At 36.2% G+C, this 21,067-nt stretch overlaps 1 long non-coding RNA gene and 1 other non-coding gene across 2 annotated transcripts in view; one reads left to right on the forward strand and one right to left on the reverse strand.

Annotated features, from left to right (window-relative positions):
- Positions 1-21,067, reverse strand: part of LOC123383346 — a 425,625-nt gene that overhangs the window by 65,342 nt on the left and 339,216 nt on the right. The window lies entirely within an intron of this gene.
- Positions 11,474-11,600, forward strand: LOC111558871. Its single transcript, XR_002739997.1, has one exon. It is a non-coding gene; the product is annotated as a U6atac minor spliceosomal RNA (small nuclear RNA).

Consider the following 21,067-nt stretch of genomic DNA (forward strand, 5'->3'; position numbering starts at 1 on the left):
GAAGATGGCATCCTCATATTCAGAAAGTAAAATACCGTCAGATGGGCATGCTCAATATTAAGCATACATATGCACACACATCCTCCCTTACTTCTCTCTTACTGTTAAAATAAAGTAGCTGTTTCTCTCAACTAAAGCTAATCCCTCTGCCAATACTTGGATGCAATCTGTCTTTCCTGAGAGCTTAGCATCAATGTCCCTTTTACATTTTAGGTATTTATCTTTTCCCTCTCAACTCAATATTTCCATCTCTGTCACCAAAATACAAGCCCAAGCTACCACCATCTCTAATGCAGACTGTAGCATCCTCATCCACCCTGGCTTGCCCTATTCCAGTAAATTTCTCCATACAGGAGCAAAAGTTATGTTTTTATAGTATGTTAAAGTCATACATCCAATAATATGGCTTTCGTGCTTAAAATTCTCCGATAGTTTCACATCGTACTTAACATCTAAACTCTTGACTGTGACCTACAAGGCCATACATGATACAAGCTGTGCTTTCCTTTCTGACTTCTTTGCATTAGTTTCCTGTAGCTGTTGCAACAAATTACCACAAACTTGGCGACTTAAAATGACACGCATGTATTTTCTTACAGTTCTCAAGGTCAGAAGTCTAAAATAGGTTAGCAAGGGGGCACCTGGGTGATTTCAGCTTGGGTTGTGATCCCAGGGTTGTTGGATGGAGCCCCACATTGGGCTCTGCACTGAGCGTGGAGGCTGCTTGGGGTTCTCTCTCTCTCTCTCTCTCTCTCTCTCTCTCAAAATTAAAAAAAAAAATAAAATAGGTTAGCAGGGCTCCATTCCGTCTGAGGCTTGAGGAGAGAATCTATTCCCTGCCTTTTCCCTAGTTTCTAGAGTTCATCTGCATTCCTTGGCTCATGGCCCCACGTCACTCTGACCTCTTTCCATCCTCACATCTCCTTCTTCCTACACTGACTCTCTTATTTCCCTTCTATAAGGAGTAATGTGATTACTTTGCACCACCGGAATAATCCATGATAGTCTTCTTATCTCAAGATTCTTAATCATATGGGAATAGTCCTTTTTGTCAGGTAAGGTAACACATTTGCAGGTTCTGAGAATTAGGACGTGTACATCTTTCTGAGGCCATTATTTTGCCAACCACAATCTCCTGAAACTAATCCCCATTCCCATTATGCTTCAGTAATACCAGCTATATAATTTAGGGCTCTAAATTAGAAGCAACAGAGGCTTATGTTGAATACTTAATAATAAAAGGACCTTATTAAAATGAATTTTAAAAACACTAGTGGTGGGAGGAAGGTTGGAGAAACAGGCTCCAGGCTATGTTTCCAGAAACAATAATCTAAATCATCTTCAGAAATGATCTCACAAAGAAATTTCCATCATGACTGCCAAAGAGAAAAAGATTCCCTTCCTCTCCCTCTTGTGACACTACTTCCTGAGTCAAAATTTCAAACAATTGTGTCTGATTGGTGAAGAACGCTTTGCAAGAAAGGCCAGAAAGGTAAATACTTAGTATTTAATCTCTTGAAGAAAGAGGCACACTTTGTGTCCCACTAAAATTCATAAAGAGAACACTTCTCAAAAGAAAAAGGGGGGGGGGGTGTTTAAGACACTGTGTTGCCAAAACAAATTGCAAATGTCTACAACCCCTTAGTTCTCTTTCTAGATTATCCTGTTTGTTCCTGTGTCAAAGCTTTTGTACTTGCAATTACTTCCTCTTCCTGGAACATCCCTCCTCATGCTCTTCAGATAGTTAACTTGTTCTTAGTTTTCAAGTGTCAGCTCAAATCTCCTCAGAGAGGTATATCAGGACCCGTTATCTAATGTTCTTCTCGGGTTACTCTCTAGTATTAACTTATTCTATTTTCTTCATATCACATATCATTATCTAAATTTACCATGCATTTTTCTTGTTGACTAGTTATTGCTGTGCGTTTCCATAAGACTATAACTTCCACTAGAGTAGTGACCATATCATTTTTATGTATCACTACATCTGTCATCACTAGCATACCTGGAGCATAGTAGCTTGTCAATGAATAATTGCTGAACTAAAAAACAAATGCAGTGTACTAGAAAACGTACATGCTTTAGAACCATGTACATTTGGAACCATGTACCAAAAATACCTGAGTTTCAAGCCCTTGTTCTACCAATTAAAGCTATATCACCCTATAAAGACTCCACTAAAAAAGAAAATTACTGGCCAATATCCCTGATGAACATGGATGCAAAAATTCTCAAGAAAATACTAGCAAGCTGAATCCAACAGTACATTAAAAGAATCATTCACTATGATCAAGAGCGATTTATTCCTGGGCTGCAAGGGTGGTTTCAATATTCACAAATCAATCAACATGATACATCACATTAATAAAAGAAAGGATAAGAACCATATGATCATTTCAATCAATGCAGAAAAAGCATTTGACAAAGTATAATATCCATTCATGATAAAAAGAAAAACCCTCAACAAAGTAGGTTTACAGGGAACATACCTCAACATAATAAAGGCCATATATGAAAAACTCACAGCTAATATCATCCTCAAAGGGGAAAAACTGAGAGCTTTTCCTCTACAGTCAGAAACAAATTAGTGATGTCCATTCTCATAGTATAAAGTACTGAAAGTCTTAGCCTTAGCAATCAGACAATAAAAAGAAATAAAAGGCATCCATTCAGCAAAGAAAAAGTGAAACTTTCACTATTTGCAGATGACAGGATACTCTAATACAGAAAACCCAAAATAGTCCACCAAAAACCTGCTAGAACTGATACACAAATTCAGTGAAGTCACAGGATATAAAAATCAATGTATAGAAATATGTTGCATTTCTATACATGAATAATGAAGCAGCAGAAATAGAAATTAAAGAATCAACCCATTTACAACTGCACCAAAAACAATAAGATACCAAGGAATAAACCTAAACAAAGAGGTGAAAGACCTGTGCTCTGAAAATTATAAAACGCTGATGAAAGACATGGAAGACAACACAAAGAAATGGAAAGACACTCCATGCTCATGAATCAGAAGAACAAATATTGTAAAAATGTTTATACTACCCAAAGCAATCTACACAAAATGCCAACAGCATTTTTCACAGAGCTAGAACAAACAATCCTAAAATTTGTATGGAACCACAAAAGACCCTGAATAGCCAAAGCAATCTCGAAAAAGAAAAGCAAAGCTGGAGGCATCACACTTCCGGACTTCAAGTTATATTACAAAGCTGTAGTGATCAAAACAGTATGGTACTCGCACAAAAAAACAGACACATAGTTCAGTGGAACAGAATAGAAAACCAAGAAATGAACCCATAACTATATAGTCAGTTAATCTTCAACAAAGCAGGAAAGAGTATCCGACAAATGGTGTTGGGAAAACTGGACAGCAACATGCAGAAGAATGAAATCAGATGACTTTCTTATGCCATACACAAAAGTAAATCCAAAACCTAAATGTGAGACATGAAACCATTAAAATCCCAGAGAACACGGGCAGTAACCTCTTTGACATTGGCTGCAGCAACTTCTTACAAGATATGTCTCCTGAGGCAAGGGAAACAAAAGCAACACTAAACTATTGGGACCTCATCAAAATAAAAAGCTTCCACACAGCAAAGGAAACAATCAACAAAACTAAAAGGCAACCTACGGAACGGGAGAAGATATTTGCAATTTACATATCTGATAAAGGGTTAGTATCCAAAATATAAAACTATGCCACCCTATTAAGTGATTTTACCTCTCCGAGTATCGAGTTTTTCATTTTTAAGTGATAATGATGCCACCACGTAGAGATGTTATGAGGACTAAAGTAGCAAACAAATTGAGAATGTGCGACACACAGCTGTTGTTCCTCTTAGCTGCATGCCATCTGAATATATAAATCAGTCTTTTATGACTTGATCAGTATTCTGAATATCATGATAAAAAGGAAATATGTTAAGATTAAGTCCTAGAGCATGTCACTGGTGAAGTTCCTAAAAGTCATCACTGATTCAACAATTAATACTAAAAAGAGTACATGAAAGTAACATACGTTTTAATGTTAAGAAGAATGGAGATGAGAAGGAGGACAAAGAAGAGGGAACTAAAAAGTGGTAGTAGAACAAAATACCCAGCATTGGGTATGGTGCATGGAACTTGGCATTTTCACGTAACTACACATGGCCATGATAAGTGAGATAACCACTGTGGAAAGTGATTTGTCAGTGTCTACCCAAAGTCAAAAATGTGTATAGTATTTAGACTAGCAATTCTTCTTCTAGGAATTTATCCTAGGGAAATAAGAAAGGATGTATGCAAGTTTCTAACTACCGCAATGCTCAGTGAAACACTCATTATAATATTGAAAAAATCAAAACTAAAAATATTCAACAACAGGAAAGTAGTTAAATAAATGCTATATATTTATATAACAGAGACACTAAGAAGCCATTAAGTTATGTTTTAAAAGAGATCTGATGATATGAAAAAATGTCTATATATGTTATTTTTACCAGCTTTATTAAAATATAACTTACATACCATATGATTTACCCATTTAAAGTCTACAGTTCAATGGTTTTTAGTATATTTACAGTTGTGCAATCATCACCATGATCAATTTTAGAACATGTTTATCATCCCCCCCAAAGAGACCCTGTACCCATTAGCAGTCATTTTCCATTCCCACCTCCTTCCAAACTCCAGCAACCATTAACCTGCTTCTTCTCACTGTGGATGTGCCTATTACGGAAATTTCATATAAATGGATACTATATGGATAAATGTGAACTTTTTGGGTCTGACTTCTTTCACTTAGCATTGTGTTTCCAAAGTTTGTCCATGTTCTATCATTCCTTCATTGTTATTCCTTTTTATTGCCAAATAATATTCCATTATATAGATATGCCACTTTTTGTTTACCATGCATCAGTTCATAAACATTTGAGTTGTTTCCATTTTTTTTTTTGATACATGAACAATGTTACTCTGAACATTCTTGTTTAAGTTTTTGCTTGAACATAGGTTTTTCAATTCCTTGGGCATATACCTTGGAGTGGAATTGCTGATTCATACACTGATTCCATATTTAACTTACGGAGGAATAACCAAACTGTTTTCCATCACAGTTTCACCATATTGCATCCCCACAACCAGTGTATGTGAGTTCCCATTTGTCCACAAGCTTGACAATACTTGTTATTATCTGTCTGTTTGCATATCTCCATCTTAGGAGATGTGGAGTGCTATCTCATTGTGGCTTTGATTTGCATTTCCCTAATGACTAGTAATGTTGCACATCTTTTCATTTATTACACATTTCTAGATCTCCTTTGGAGAAATATCTGTTTAGAGCCTTTTCTAATTTTTAAAAGCAGCGTATTTATCCTTTTCTTTTTGAGTTGTAACAGTTGGTCATATATTCTGGATAAAAATCCCGTATCAGATTTAGAATTTGCAAATATTTTCTACAATTCTGAGAGTGGTCTTTTCATTTTACTGATGATGATGTCCTTTGAAGCAAAAAGTTTTTAGTTTTGCTGAAATCTAATTTATGTTTTCTTTTCATTTATGTCTTGTCCTTCTAATGTGTTACCTAAGAAATATTTGTCTAACTAACCCAAGGTGATGAAAATGTACACCTATGTTTTCTTTTAACAGGTTTATAGTTTTAGCTTTCATATGTAGGTCTTCTATTCGTTCTGAATTGATTTTTGTATACAGTGTAAATGTAGATATCTAATTGTCCCAGCATCATTTGTTGAAAAGACACATTTCCTTACTGAAAGGTCTTGACACTCTATTGAAAAGCATTTGACTGTAAATGTGATGGTTTATTTCTGTACTCTCAATTCCATCCAATTGATCTATATGTCTACTGTGACTCCAGTACCACACTGTTTCTATTACTGCAGGTTTCTGGAAGTTTTTGAAAGTGAAAACTGTAAGTCCTTCAACTATGTTATTCTTTTTCAAGATTATTTTGGCTATTCAGGGTCCCATCAATTTCCATATAAATTTTAGGATTCGTTCATCAATTTCTGCAAAAAAGGGTGCTCGAATTTTAGTAGAGATGGCATTGCATCTGTAGATCAATTTGAGCGTTGCCATTCTGTCAACATTAAGTGTTTGCCTCCATGGATATAAGATGTCTGTTCATTCATTTAGATCTTATTCAATTTCTTTCCACAACATTTTGTAATTTTCAGTGTACAAGTGTTGTACTTCTTTGGATTCTTTTTGATGTCTTTCAAAATGTACTTCTTTCCTTAATTTCTTCTTCTGATCATTCACTGAAAGTGTGTAGAAGTAACACTGATTTTTGTATCTTGCTGTTATATCCTGCAACCTTGTTGAACTTGCTTATTAGCTCTAAGACTCTCTCTCTCTCTCTCTCTCTCTCTCTCTCTCTCTCTCTCTCTCTCTGTGTGTGTGTGTGTGTGTTACTTAGGGTTTTCTATGTACGAGATCATCTTACCTTCAAACAGAGATAGTTTTCTTATTTCTTCCTTTGCAAACTAGATAGCTTTATTTCATTTTATGGCTGAATTTCCCTGGCTAAAGTCTCCAGTACAATGTAGAGTTGGAGAAAAGTAGACATCCTTGTCTTATTTCCCGAGGGAAAATTTTTAGTCTTTCACCAATAAGTATGTTAGCTCTGGGATTTATGATAAAAATACTAAACAAACTAGAAAATTTCCTCAACCTGGTTTCTTTTCAGTATCAATTATATTGATGTTATTTTTCATCTGTTATTGATGTTATGAATTATATGATTGGTTTTTCCAAATACTGAACAATTTCTACAATCTGAATAAATAATCCAAGGACAATAAATAATATTTTCAGTATACTGCTAAATCCAGTTGCCAGTATTTTATATTGTATTCATGCATCTCTATTTTGCGTGAGCATAAATAAGATCCAGCTATAATTTAAATGATCTTTTCTATGTTTCTTAAAATTTTTATCAGGGTTGGGGTGCCTGGGTGGCTCAATCGGCTAAGCATCTGATTTCGGCTCAGGTCGTGATCTCGCCGTCCGTGAGTTCGAGCCCCGTATCGGGCTCTGTGCTGATGGCTCGGAGCCTGGAGCCTGCTTCGGATTCTGTGTCTCCCTCTCTCTCTGCCCCTCCCCTGTTCATGCTGTATCTCTCTCTGTCTCAAAAATAAATAAATATAAAAAATTTAAAAATTTTTAAACAGGGTTATACTAGTTCTATAGGATTTATTGGGTTAATCTCCTTCTTTCTTTATGCTCTGAAACACATTAATAACATAGGAAAATATTCTTTGAAGAAATGAAATGACTCATAGGCAAATCTTTCTTAACTCAGTCTTTTAGGAACTAATTTATTTTTACACTTAAAAAATGTCTTTCATGTTTTTGGTCTTTTCAGATTTTCTACCTTTACATAATCAATTTGGTAATTGATAGTTCCTAAAAAAAATCATTTTCATGGATACTTTCTAAGCTTTCATTCATCTACAATTTTTATTTCTCAGACTTTTGGGAGATCCAGTTTTTCCTCCATTTTCTTTTTGTGTTTGTATTTGGTTATTGGATTTATTTATGATAGATTTATTTACCTTTATTTTCATGGTCTTCAATCCATCAGTCTATATATCACAATTGTTTTCTTTGAAATAAAAGCAACTTTGATTCTATTTAAGATTCTGAATTTTTAGTGGAATAATATTCTAGTCCCTTCTTTTGTTAACTAGGTCAGCATAAAACAAACCTGATGTTTCAGTACTTGAAGTCTTAACTAAAGGACAAGTGTGTGATAACAACGTATCCTAATTTCAGACAAGGTATCCCAAAGCAAATAACCAGTTTTTTGTTTGTTCAGTGTCTAGTTCTGAGGATTACAATGAAAATTTCTATCAATATTATGCTTTCCAATATTGAAAATAACTAGCCGTGTTACTTAATGTTCTTGTTGTTACGAGATTTTTTAATACTTTGACTGCAAATACATACAGCTTAACTTATTAATTTCCATGCATCTGAATATAATTGCTCCTCAGCAGAAATGATTTCTTCTAAATATCTATTGAGCATAATATGGGATATATGTTTTATTCCATTTCCATTCAATAACATTGGGGCCATGCTATTTTCAAAAGGCATAGAAGTAATACCCCCCACACATCTTAGAAATGAACTTTGCTCATATACAAATAAAATTGACATGAGTTCAACTGGATAGGCACTCGAGTACATGGATCTTGCTAATTGAGTTTATTCTCAACTAAATTATTACTCTAAAATAGCTGTTGTTGAAGACCTTGTCTCTGTGTATTTGATGATTTTTAGATTTCCTAAAATCTCAGCAAGAAACAGATTACTTAAGCTTGAAAAAAATCCATGTGTGATTAGACCTTCTTTGAACGACATTTAGTCTCCTTACTTTAAGTAATGTTGGTAGCATAGCAAAGAGGCTAATATTCAAACATGAATTACTATAGACCGTCTGGATTTGATTTCCCCAACATGTGTTTATGACAGCCCTTTCTTTGTGACTTATTTGTGAACTGCAGACCCATATTAGTCATTTAGAAGAGTTGAAACTTACTTGGTTTTGGAACTCCTAGTAGAAGGTGGGGTTTAATTTTGTATGCAATATTTGAAATGACAGAATGGTGTTTAAATGCAATAAAGTTTATTTAGATGCCACAAAACCTAAAAAATAGATAAGAAAAATGGATATATGTGATAAAACTACGGAGACATTAAATTCCTTTAAAAATTCATTTTCTGTTTTTGTTAAGATCTATTTATTTTGAGAGAGAGAGTGAGTGAGAGAGAGAGCAAGCTGGCACATGACTGGGGGAGAGGGGCAGAGGGAGAAAGAGAAAGAAAGAGAATCTTAAGCAGGCTCTATGCTTAGCACAGAGCCAGACCTGGGGCTCGATTGAACGACCCTGGGACCATGACCTGAGCCAAAATCCAGAGATGGACACTCAACCAACTGAGCCACACACACACCCCTCAAACTTCATTTTTTAAACCAATGTTTCCCAAATAGTTGGGCAGAAAACCTCAGCATCAGAGTGACTTGGGTGTTTGCTAAAAATGCAGATTCCTGAGACTTATCTTAGATTTAAGGAATTCGAAAAATGTAGGGGTGAGGTCAGGCAATCTGCATTTTAACAAGTTTACCAGTTGATTTTTATCAATAATAAACTTTGAGAATCACTGATTCCAATTTCATCTTGAATCATCTTTTACCCTTGTCTAGCATTTCCCTCAGCTTATAACCTCTAACCAGTTGTCAACTCCTGATGGTATTATTCAAGAAACAAAATTATATTGTGCCAGTCACAGTATTAGGCCTTTGGAATAAAAGATAATTAAGACATAAGCCCTATCCTTAAGGAGTATAGCCTTGCTATGGAGCTATTCATGAAAACAGACAATTTTAATAAAAGAAAAATTTTATTATGATAAGATGTGCTCCAGGGACTATGAGAGGGTCAGGGAGGGCTACAGAAACCATTCTGGAAAAGAAATGCACTGTAGTTACCCAGAGGACATTATTATACCTTATTCCTAAAAGAAGGGGAGTAAACTACACTGAAAGTTAAGGCAATGACATTTTAAGTAGAGGAAATATATACAAAAGCATAATGGCAAAAAAGTCCTGTGCTTGAAAAAATATAAAAGCCACTTTTGTTCAAGTGTGCACTGAGAGATAGGTAAGCAATAAGTTAATCTGGGAATATAGTTAAGGGTAAGACCACAGGAACCGTTTCAATCACAGTGAGGGATTTGGACTTTATCCAGAGGGACATAAATATCCACTGAAAGGGTTTAAGCAAAGGATAAGATGATCATATATGCAATTTAGAAACATAATACCGGCTATTGGGTGGAAAATGGATTTTATAGGAGCAAGCTTGGAGCTAGTACATCCAGTTAGGTGACAGTTGCAATCATTCAGATGAGAGAAGAAAGTAGGGAAGACTTATTTAGAAGGGATGTGCAAAGTGTGCAAATCTAGGAAATACTTAAGAGTTTAAATCAGTGGGATAAGAGTTTAAATGTGGAACATGAAAAAAAAAAAAAAAAACTAGGTTTCTAGAATGGGTGACTGAGGAGAATGTGTCCCAATCTGAGACAAAGTATATAGGACAAGGAGCTGACCTGGGAAGCAGAGATGATAAGTTCCATAAATGCCATGCTTAGCTATAGGTGCTTATTGGAAGTTTGTGTAGAAATGCTAGGTAGGAAGTTGGCAAGAGGAGCATGGAATTCAGACGAAGTATCTACACTGGAAATACAGGCTTTGCAGTCAGCCATACATAGATTAGAGTTAAATCCGTGAGGGTAGATGAGATCACGAAGAAAAGAGCGTGTAGAGTAAGAACATTTGAACTGAAAACAGAACCCTGGAAAACACTATTATTTTCCCAAAGCCACTCATGTGTTTTAGGTGTGTGTTACAGCATTGCCGCACTTCCAGTTACCAAATCCTGTATTAGTTACCTATTGCTGTGTAACAAATTATCCCTAAATTAGCAGATGATCATGTCATGAAGTTTCTGAGTGTCAATAATCTGGGAACAGCTTAGCTGGGAGGTTCTGGCTCAGGTCTCTCAGGAGGTTGCAGACAAGAAGCCCACCAGGACGACAATCATCTGAAGACTTGATTGAGCTTGGAGAATTCACTTCTAAGTCCACAGACCTGGATTTGGGGAAGATTCTTTGGTTCCTCAAGAGACAGACCTTCTCATACAGTTGTTTACTTTATGGCATAGGACTTCCCCCAGAGTAAGTAATGTGAGAGAGAAAGGGATAGAGAGAGAGAGAGAGAGAGAGAGAGAGAGAGAGAGAGAGAGAGAGAAAGCTACAATGTCTTTCATAACATCATTTCAGAAGTGACATGCCATTAGTTCTACCATATTTTATTGGCTGCACAAGCCAATCTTATGAGATACACAAGGGTGTTGCCTGGCTACCACAAGTGCAAATCTCAATATCATCTTTGTTTAAAAAAAATCTATATATGTTTATTTATGTTTGAGAGAGAGAGAGAGAGAGAGAGAGAGAGAAAGTGAAAGAGCAACTGAGGGAGGGGCAGAAAGACAGGGAGACAGAGGATCCAAAGTGGGCTCCATGCTGACAGCAGAGAGCTTGATGTGGGGCTTGAACTCACAAACTGTGAGATCATGACCTGAGCCGAAGCCAGATGCTTAACCAACTGAGCCATCCAGGCACCCCTCAATATCATCTTTTTTATTCAGAGTTTCCCACCATTAGAAGAGGGATGGTTTCCAATTTCTCTTACAACATGATTGGTATTATTATTATTGATATTATCACAATTATTACAAATCATAAATCAAGTCACTTCACAAGTGCTTGCCATATTTTTTACCTTATTTACCATTATACCCTTCATGCAATGTAATTGAGTATTAGTGTGATGTATGGAAATGAGGTCAGATTCTGCAAATAAACAATCCTATTTAAAAATATGGTTTCAGTGTTGTATGAAAGGAGAGAAGGTTAGCACTCCCCTAGACAAGAATGGAAGAGGCCCTCAGGCTAGACAACATGCATACGGTTAAGCCATCTCCATCTACTTCAGTGGCATCTAACCATCATTTTTTACAATGGGTTCAAACTTAAGTGACTATCTACTTAATATAGACTGCTATATGCATAAGATGTTATATATGAGCCTAATGGTAACCACAAATCAAAAACTTGTAATAGAGGGGCGCCTGGGTGGCTCAGTCAGTTGGGCATCTGACTTCGGCTCAGGTCATGATCTCGCGGTCTGTGGGTTCGAGCCCCAGGTCGGGCTCTCTGCTGACAGCTCGGAGCCTGGAGCCTGCTTCTGATTCTGTCTTCCTATCTCTCTGCTCCTCCCCTCTTCACGCTCTGTCTCTCCCTCTCTCTCAAAAATAAATAAACATTAAAAAAAATTGTAATAGATACGCAAAAAATAGAGAAAGGAATCCAAGCATATCACCAAGAAGGCCATCAAACCACAAGGGAAGTAAGCAAGAGAAGAAAGGAATAAAGAACTACTAAAACAACTGAGAAACAAGTAACAAAATGGCAATAAATATATATCTGTCAATAACTACTTTGAATGTAAATGGACTAAATGCTCTAATCAAAAGAGATAGGGTGATTGAATGGATAAAAAAGCAAGATGTGTCTATATGGTGCCTACAGGAGACGCGCCTCAGACCTAAAGACACATGTACATTGAAAATAAAGGGATGGGAAAACATTTACCATGCAAATGGAAGTGGAAAACAAAAGCTAAGGTAGCCATGCTTATATTGGACAAAAGAGACCTTAAAACAAAGATTGTAACAAGAGGCAAAGAAGAGGGCACCTGAGTGGCTCAGTCAATTAAACATCCAACTCTTGATCTTGGCTCAGGTCAGGATTTCACAGTTTGTGGGATCAAGCCCCGTGATGGGCTCTGCACTGGCAGTGCAGAGCCTGCTTGGGATTCTCTCTCTCCCTCTCTCTCTACTCTTCTCCTGCTTATGTGCACGTGCTCTCCCTCTCAAAATAAATAACTTTAAAGAAACAGAAAGAGACAAAGAAGGATACTATATAATGATGAAGGGAACAATTCAACAAGAGGATATAACAATTACAAATATTTATGCAGCCAACATGGGAGAACCTAAATACATAATTATTAACAAACATAAAGGAGGAAATTGATAGTAATACAATAATAGTAGGGCACTTTAACACCCCACTTATGTTGATGGATAGTTCATCCAGACAGAAAATCAGTTGGTGTAGCCATTGTAGAAAACAGTAAGGTCCCTCAAAAATTAAAAATAGAATTACCATATGATACAGTAATTCTACTGCTGAGAATTTACCCAAATAAAATTAAAACACTAACTCAAAAATATGTATGGACCCCTAGGTTTACTGCAGTATTACATACAATAGCCGAGATACAGAAGCAACCTAAATGTCTATCCACAGATGGATGGATAAGGAAGAGGGACTATTACTCGGCCATTGAAAAGGAATGAAATCTTGCCATTTGTAACAACATAGATGAACCTAGAGGGTATAATCCTCAGTGAAAAAAAGTCAGAGAAAGACAAATACCATATGATTTCACTTATACATGGAACTGAAAAAAACAAAACAAACAAGCAAAGAAAAAAAGACTAACAACCCACGCTCTTTTTTTTTTTTTTTTAAACATTTATTTATTTTTGAGAGTGACAGAGACAGAGTGTGAGCTGGGGACGGGGGGAGAGAGAGACACACACACAGAATTCGAAACAGGCTCCAGGCTGTGAGCTGTCAGCACAGAGCCCAATGTGGGACTCGAACTCACAAATCGCAAGATCATGACCTGAGCTGAAGTCGGATGCTTAATTGACTGAGCCACCCGGGTGCCCCTACACTCTTAAATATAGAAACAAATTAGTGGTTGCCAGAGTGGAGGTGGCTGGGGGATGGGTGAAATAGACAAAGGGGATTAAGAGAACACTTATCTTGATGAACATTGAGAAATGTTTTTGAATTGTTAAATCATTATATTGTATACCTGAAACTAATATAACATTGTCTGTTATTTATACTTGAATAGAAAAGAAATTCATAAAAAATGATACAAAATAAATAAAATAAAACTATTCTGTTCCCTGAAAAATAAAATAAAATAAAAACAATTAGGTGCTTTTCGATATTTTAATTTTCTCATGTTCAAATTCTATTTACATGACTTGCTAAACGTGGAATTTAAAGAATTATAAATGATTTTAGTGAGTGAAGTAAGGTGATTAAATAGAATATAGACATATGCACTGCTTATAACATGTAATGTAAACACTTAAAAATAGTATAAAACATTTAACATTAAAAATATCTAGTTTTAGTATAAATTAGCTTAGTATAAGCATGTTATTTAAGTTTTCCCAGCTTCACTGTGGTATAACTGAAATATACAAATTGTATATATTTAAGGTATACAATGTGATGATTTAACATACATATACATTGTGAAATAATTACCACAATAAAGTTAATTAACATATCCATCACCTCACAGAGTTACAATGTTTGCCAAAATTTGCCAAATTTCTACTATAGTCACCATGCTATACGTTAGATCCTCAGAAGTTATTGATCTTATAACTGAAAGGTTGTACCCTTTGACCAACATCTCCCCATTTTTGCCACACCCTTAGCCCCTGGTAATCACCAATCTGTTCTCTGGTTCTGTCAGTTTGACTTTTTAAAATTTCACATATAAATGAGATCATTATTTGTCTTTCTGTGTCTGGCTTATTTCACTTAGTATAATATCCTCGGGGTTCATCCAGGTTGTACTGAATGGCAGGATCTCCTTTTGTTCAAAGCTGAATAATATTCCATTGTAAATACACAGACTGTATTTTCTTTATTCATCCACTGATGGGCACTGACATTGTTGCCATATCTTGGCTATTATGAATAATGCTGAAATGAACATGGCAGTGCAGATTTGTCTTTGAGATACTAATTTCATTTCCTTTGAATATATAAATTTCAGACTACTGATTATATCTGGAAATGAGATTACTAGGACATATGGAGGTTCTATTTTAAGTTTTTTATGGAACTTCGCTACTGTGTTCCATAATGGCTGGAATAATTTACATTCCTACCAATAGTACACAAAGATTCCTTCTATCCACATCCTCACTAATACTTGTTATCTGTGGTCTTTTTCTTTTAAATGTTTATTTATTTATTTTGAGAGAGAGAGAGAGAGAGAAAGAGAGAGAGAGAGCAAGTGGGAGAGGGGCAGAGAGAGAATCTCAAGCAGGTTCTGCACTGTCAGTGCAGAGCCCAACACAGGGCTTGATCTCACAAACTGTGAGATCATGACAAGACTGGAAATCAAGAGTCAGACGCTTAACTGAACTGAGCCACCCAGCACCCCATCTCTTGTCTTTTTGATAATAGCCATTCTAACTAGTGTGAGGTGATATTGCATTGCAGTTTTGATCTGCATTTCCCTGATGATTCATGTTGTTGAGCACCTTTTCATATGCCTGTTGATCATTTGCCTGTCTTCCACAGGAAATGTCTATTCACGCTTTTGCCCATTTTTAAATTGGATTACTTATTTTTTGCTATTAAGTTGTAGGAGTTCGTTACATATTTTGGATATTAACATCTTATTGGATATGTGCTTTGAAATATTTTCTCCCATTCCATTGCTTTGCTTTTCATTTTGTTGATTGTTTCCTTTCCTGTACAGAAGCTTTTGGGTTCTATATATCCCACTTGTTTAATTTTGCTTTATTGCCTGTGCCTTTGGTGTTGTTTCCAAAAAAAATCATTGCCAAGACAGATTTTCCAGAAGATTTTCCCTTATGTTTTCTTCTAGGAGTTTTACAATTTCAGGTATCACATTTAAGCCTTTAATTCATTTTGAGTTAATTTGATGTAAGATAAGGATCCAATTTCATTCTTTTACACATGGATACCAGTTTTCCCAACACCATTGATTGAAGAGACTACCTTTTCCACATTGTGTACTCTGGGCATCTTGTCAAAGATTAGTTGACCATATCATGTGTAGGTTTATTTCTGGACCCTTTATTCCATTGTTGTTTATGTCTGTTTTTATAGCAGTACCACACTGTTTGGATTACTATAGCTTTATAATATAGTTTTAAACCAGAAGTGTGATGGCTCTAGCTTTGTTCTTTTTTTTCTCAAAAATGCTTTTGGCCATTCAGGTTCCATTTAAATTCCCTATAAGTGTTAGGACTGTTTTCTATTTCCATGAAGAATGCCATTGTAATGTTGATAGGGAATGAATTGAATCTATAGATTGCTAAAATAGTATAAATATTTTAGCAGTATGAATTCTTTTAATCCATGAACACAGAATATCTTTTTTTTGTTTTCTTTAATTTCTTTCATCAGTGTTTTCTAGTTCTCAGATACATAGATCTTTCACTTTCTTAGTCAAATTTATTGCTAAGTATTTTATTATTTTTGATCATAATGTAAGTAGGGTGATTCTCTTAATTTCTTTTTCAGATAGTTCATTGTCAGTGTCTAGAAACATAACTGATTTTGATATGTTGTTCTGTATCCTGCAAATTTACTGAATTCATTTATTAGCTCCAATAATTTTTTCATGGAATCTTTAGTGTTTTCTTTATATAAAACCATATCATCTGCAATTTCACTTATATGAGAAATCTTTCTTTCCTATTTGGATGTCCTTTATTTCTTTTTCTTGACTAATTGCTCTGGCTACGGTTCCCAGTCCTATGTTGGATAGAACTGGTGAAAGTGGGCACTGTTTTCCTGATCTTGGAGGAAAAGCTTTCAATCTTTCCCCATTAAGTATGATATTAGCTGTGGGATTGGCATATATGTCTTTCATTATGTTGAGGTACATTCCTTCTGTACCTATTTTGTTGAGGATTTTTATCATGAAAGGATATTGAATTTTGTCAAATAGATCCTACTTAATCAGTGTATAAGATCCTTTTAATGTGTTGATAAATTCAATTTGCTAGTATTTTCTTCAGGATTTGGCATCTATATTCATCAGGAGTAATGGCCTGTAGGTTTCTTTTCTTGTATCTGGCTTTGGCTTTGGTGTCAGGGTAATGCTGGCCTTGTAACATGAGCTTAGAAGTATTCTCTTCCTTCAGATTTTTAGAAGAGTTTGAGAAGGACTGGCATTAATTCTTTTTGTTTTAAGTTTATTTATTTATTTTTGAGAGAGAAAGAAAGTGTGAGTGAAGGAGGGGCAAAGAGGGAGAGAGAGAATCCCAAGCAGGCTCCACACTGTCAGCATGGAGCCCAATGTGGGGCTTGAATCCACAAGTCCCAAGATCATGGTCTGAGCTGAAGTCAGATGCTTAACTGACTGAACCACCCAGGTGACCCTAATACTTCTTTAAATATTTGGTAAAATTAATCATGCAGCCATCTGGTCCTGGAATCTTTTTTGGGGGGATGTTTTTGATTACTGATTCAATCTCCTTACTTGTTATTGGTCTAATCAGAATTTTTCTTTTTTTTTTTAAATGTTTTATTGTATTTTTGAGAGAAAGAGAGAGAGAGAGCGTGAGCAGTGAGGGGCAGAGATAGAGAGGGAGACACAGAATCTGAAATAGGATCCAGGCTCCAAGCTGTGAGCACAGAGCACGATATGGGGCTTGAACTCATGAACCATGAGATCATGACCTGAGCTGAAGTCAGAAGCTTAACCACTCAGGGGACTCTGAACTTCTGTCTTTCTTTGTTTTTGTTTGTTTGTTTTGTTTTTTAATGTTTGTTGATTTTTGAGAGAGAGACAGAGCACAAGCAGGGGAGGGGCATAAAGAGAGGGAGACCCAGAATCTGAAGCAGGCTCCAGGCTCTGAGCTGTCAGCACATAGTCTGATGCAAGGCTTGAACTCACAAACGTGAGATCATGACCTGAGCCGAAGTCAGATGCTCAACCAACTGAGCCACCTAGGCGCCCCTGAATTCTGTTTTTCTAACCATTGTAGTTTATATCTCCAGCACTGCATAAACAGATTTTTCTTGGGTTATTTTAATAAGATTCCAATGCCTTTCTACCATCGTGTAGCACCTTTTCTGCACATATTTAGGTATAGTCAATTCTCAGGTAAAGGCTGGTCAATCATTTTGACACCTGCATTTTCTGCTTTATTTCTTGCTTTGTAAAATCTTCTCTTGATAGTTAACAGGTCTTATTCTAATTGCCTGCTTTGTTGACAACTTATACTTTTATTCTTTGTGTACATGCAATGGAGAAGTGCTTTAAAAGGAAAACAACGCTCTATCCAAAGAAAGGTTTAAGGAGGTGCAGCAGAGCTTAGGGTGATGCTAAAATAGATTTTTACCAACATGGAACAAAGACAAAATGCAAAGAGGTGAAATTTGGAGAAACTAGACAACCTTTGAGGATTTCAGGATTTTCTTTGGGGTCATTCCTTTAATTAATTTAAATTCCAAGACATGCAATAATGGAAGAATTAGTAATGTGACTTTGTTTTGCAACAAGAAATAATTTGGAAGATGGGAAGGGGAGAGAGTAATTTTATTTATGAAGGCACGACATTTGTGGAGTTTCAATTAAGCAAGTCTAAAACAATGTTTTCTGTTCCTGGATGCTCCTAGAATTTTCAAGTGCACAGGTACTGATGAAGATATGCTGCAAGTAGATGTGTAGTTGAAAGAAGGGGGGATGATATTCTCTAGTGCCTACAAACTAATGAATACCACTTCCAAAAACCACGTATTTGTTTCACTGACTGTTAGAACGGCAAAGGACCTTACAAGTCATTCAGAACAACCACTTAACTTTACATTTAGGAAAACCAAGTACCATAGAGAAGTAACTGTCCAGTAAACAACCAGTCACTGATAGAGCTGGGGCACAAAACTCTTTCCTGTCTATAAAACTGTGCCTAGCGCTCTATGTACCTCTTTAACTGCTTTCTACTGGATTGAACTGCTTTTTTTAAATTTCTTTTTATTCTCCCATGGGTTGGAAGTTATATGTTTTGTTTATATCCATAGCATGTATCCTTAAATTTTTAGTATGTCTAATTAATCTAAAGTCTAAAGTTAGCCAACACCTCTCTCCTCCTCTGGAAGACTATAAGGACCTTAGAATACTTAGGCAGGCTATTTTGGTTGCCTAAACTACAGGGATGCATTCTTTCCTCTTCTTTCTTTCTAAAAGAGCCAGGGTTTTATTCAAATATTGAGCAAAATGAGTTCAAGGATGGTGAGTCTATCACAAGGTGATAATCATGATTAGTCTAAGTGAGACAGGAAAATAACATTCTCTTTGCCAATGATTGGTTGTGGCCAATGGGCTATAAATAAAAGTCTGCTCTCAAGCTATTGGAAAGGATGTCCTGACCTGATAAAAAGACAGAAACATAAGAGAAGACAGTGTTCACTGCTTTCTTTCTTTCTGCGTGAGAATGTGCTTGTGTGAGAACATCGTACTTGAGTTATTCGGACCATGGGGGAAAAGAGCAGACACGTACTATAGAAGAAACAGCACAATGAGGAAGACAGCTTATGTCCTCAATTGCATAATTGGGCTGCTGTTACAACTCATGGACTATCCATCTCTGGACTTCATGATATACAAAATAATAATGACTTCCAACTGTTTAAGGCTCTTTTAGTAAAGTAATTGGTTATTTCCAACCCAAACCAACTTAAATCAATTGAATCTTTAAGTCACCCTTACATCTGACATATTATTTTTATGTAATGTGTTGGTAATTTTCACTATTAATGCTTTTGTTAAGTCAATGCTTCTTTAGATTAACAAAAACGATAAACAATTTCTTTTTGACCATGACTTCTAGTGTCTCGGGGCTTTCAAGCTTCAGTTTTCTCTTTCATGAAGTTCATCTCTTACTATTGTAATGGTAGTCTGGTAATGAAAAATTCTCAGTCATTATCTGCAAAAGTATTTAATTTGGCCCACTCTTGAATGATTATATATGTATAAAACTCTAGATCAACAGTTTTCTCCTAATTTTATTTCCGTGTGTCTAGGTGTGGATTTATTTTTATTTAATACTGCATGGAACTTGATGTATTTCTTGAAACTGAGAATCAATGTTTTTCAATTGTAGAAGTTTTCAAATATGATATCCTCAAATAGTCACAGTATTTGAAACCCTACGAAACATGTCAAACATTCTTCTTCTTTTGAATACTTTTTTTTAACGTTTATTTATTTTTGAGACAGAGAGAGCATGAACGGGGGAGGGGAAGAGAGAGAGGGAGACACAGAATCGGAAACAGGCTCCAGGCTCCGAGCCATCAGCCCAGAGCCCGACGCGGGGCTCGAACTCACGGACCGCGAGATCGTGACCTGAGCTGAAGTCGGACGCTTAACCGACTGAGCCACCCAGGCGCCCCTTTTGAATATTTAAATCTCCACTCCATAACCATAATCTCTTTAACCTTCGGTGCTTTATTCTAGATAATTTCTTCACAACGATCTTCCATTTTAAAAACAGTACCTCTTTAAAAAGTCTATTGAGTTACAAGATCTTCTATACATATCACAGTACAATTATTTTTACAAGTGCTATTGGCATTTTTTCCTGTCAAAATGAAAACGGGTTTCTTTTCCTCATATGGATTTGAAATGTGCTGATAACTTCTTTCACGTATGCCATTTTCAACATGCATACTTCTGATAAATGTATTACTTGAGGTTATTATGAGTCTAATTTTTCTTTTTGTTGTGACTTCTGACCCTTCCTCTTTTCAGCAGCTACATCCTGCAAGTCCTGGTGTGAATGTGTGTCCCTCCAGAGAAGTTTTGCATTTGCTTCTGCCTGGAGGCATCACTGGACTTGTATGAGTTTTTCACGTCAATGTGTCAGCTTGGCAGTTCCCAGATAAGATGGATATTAAACATTCAAATTCAAAGTTAATATGCGGGCAGGTCCGTGATTACAAATTTACAGGGGAAGCTTTTTCTATCGTTAGCCCAGGCTGAGATATACAAGGGTCCTTTCCATCTCCCTTGGAATATAAATAAGTTTTGTTATTTTTTGACAATTTTGCTGAGCTTGTACATTCCCACCTCATGCCACATTCTCACAGATTCTCTTCCTTCCTCATGAAATTCACTGCTACCATTTTCTTATACTTGGGGGACCCTTGCGATACAAAATTTGAAAAGGAGGAAATGTAAGAAAGACCTCGTTCAAAATGCTAGTGATGTCTCCGTTGAGGAACATTGGCCTAGGCCAATCACAATTCATCCTCTGAGGCTGGGGGTGTGGCACCTGACTAAAGTTGGGGTTCTGTTAGTAAGGAAGAAGAAGGCCGCTGATGAACAGATAAATACTAGGGACTACATTAGGAAGGACCAAATATGGAACAACTAAAATACGTCAAGTGCTCTGCTAAGCAATCTATATACGTTAAGTCATCTTTTTCTCACAGCAAAGTTGCGAGGAAGTTTATGATTATCCCCATTTCATAGGTGAGAAGACCGAGCTTCAGTCTGAGAGAGGCAAATCATTTCCCTAAGCTCATAAAGCTAACAAGTGGCATCACCCCATTT

The sequence above is a fragment of the Felis catus genome, chromosome X (genome assembly GCF_018350175.1).
Source record: "Felis catus isolate Fca126 chromosome X, F.catus_Fca126_mat1.0, whole genome shotgun sequence".
NCBI classification, from domain to species: Eukaryota; Metazoa; Chordata; class Mammalia; order Carnivora; family Felidae; genus Felis; species Felis catus.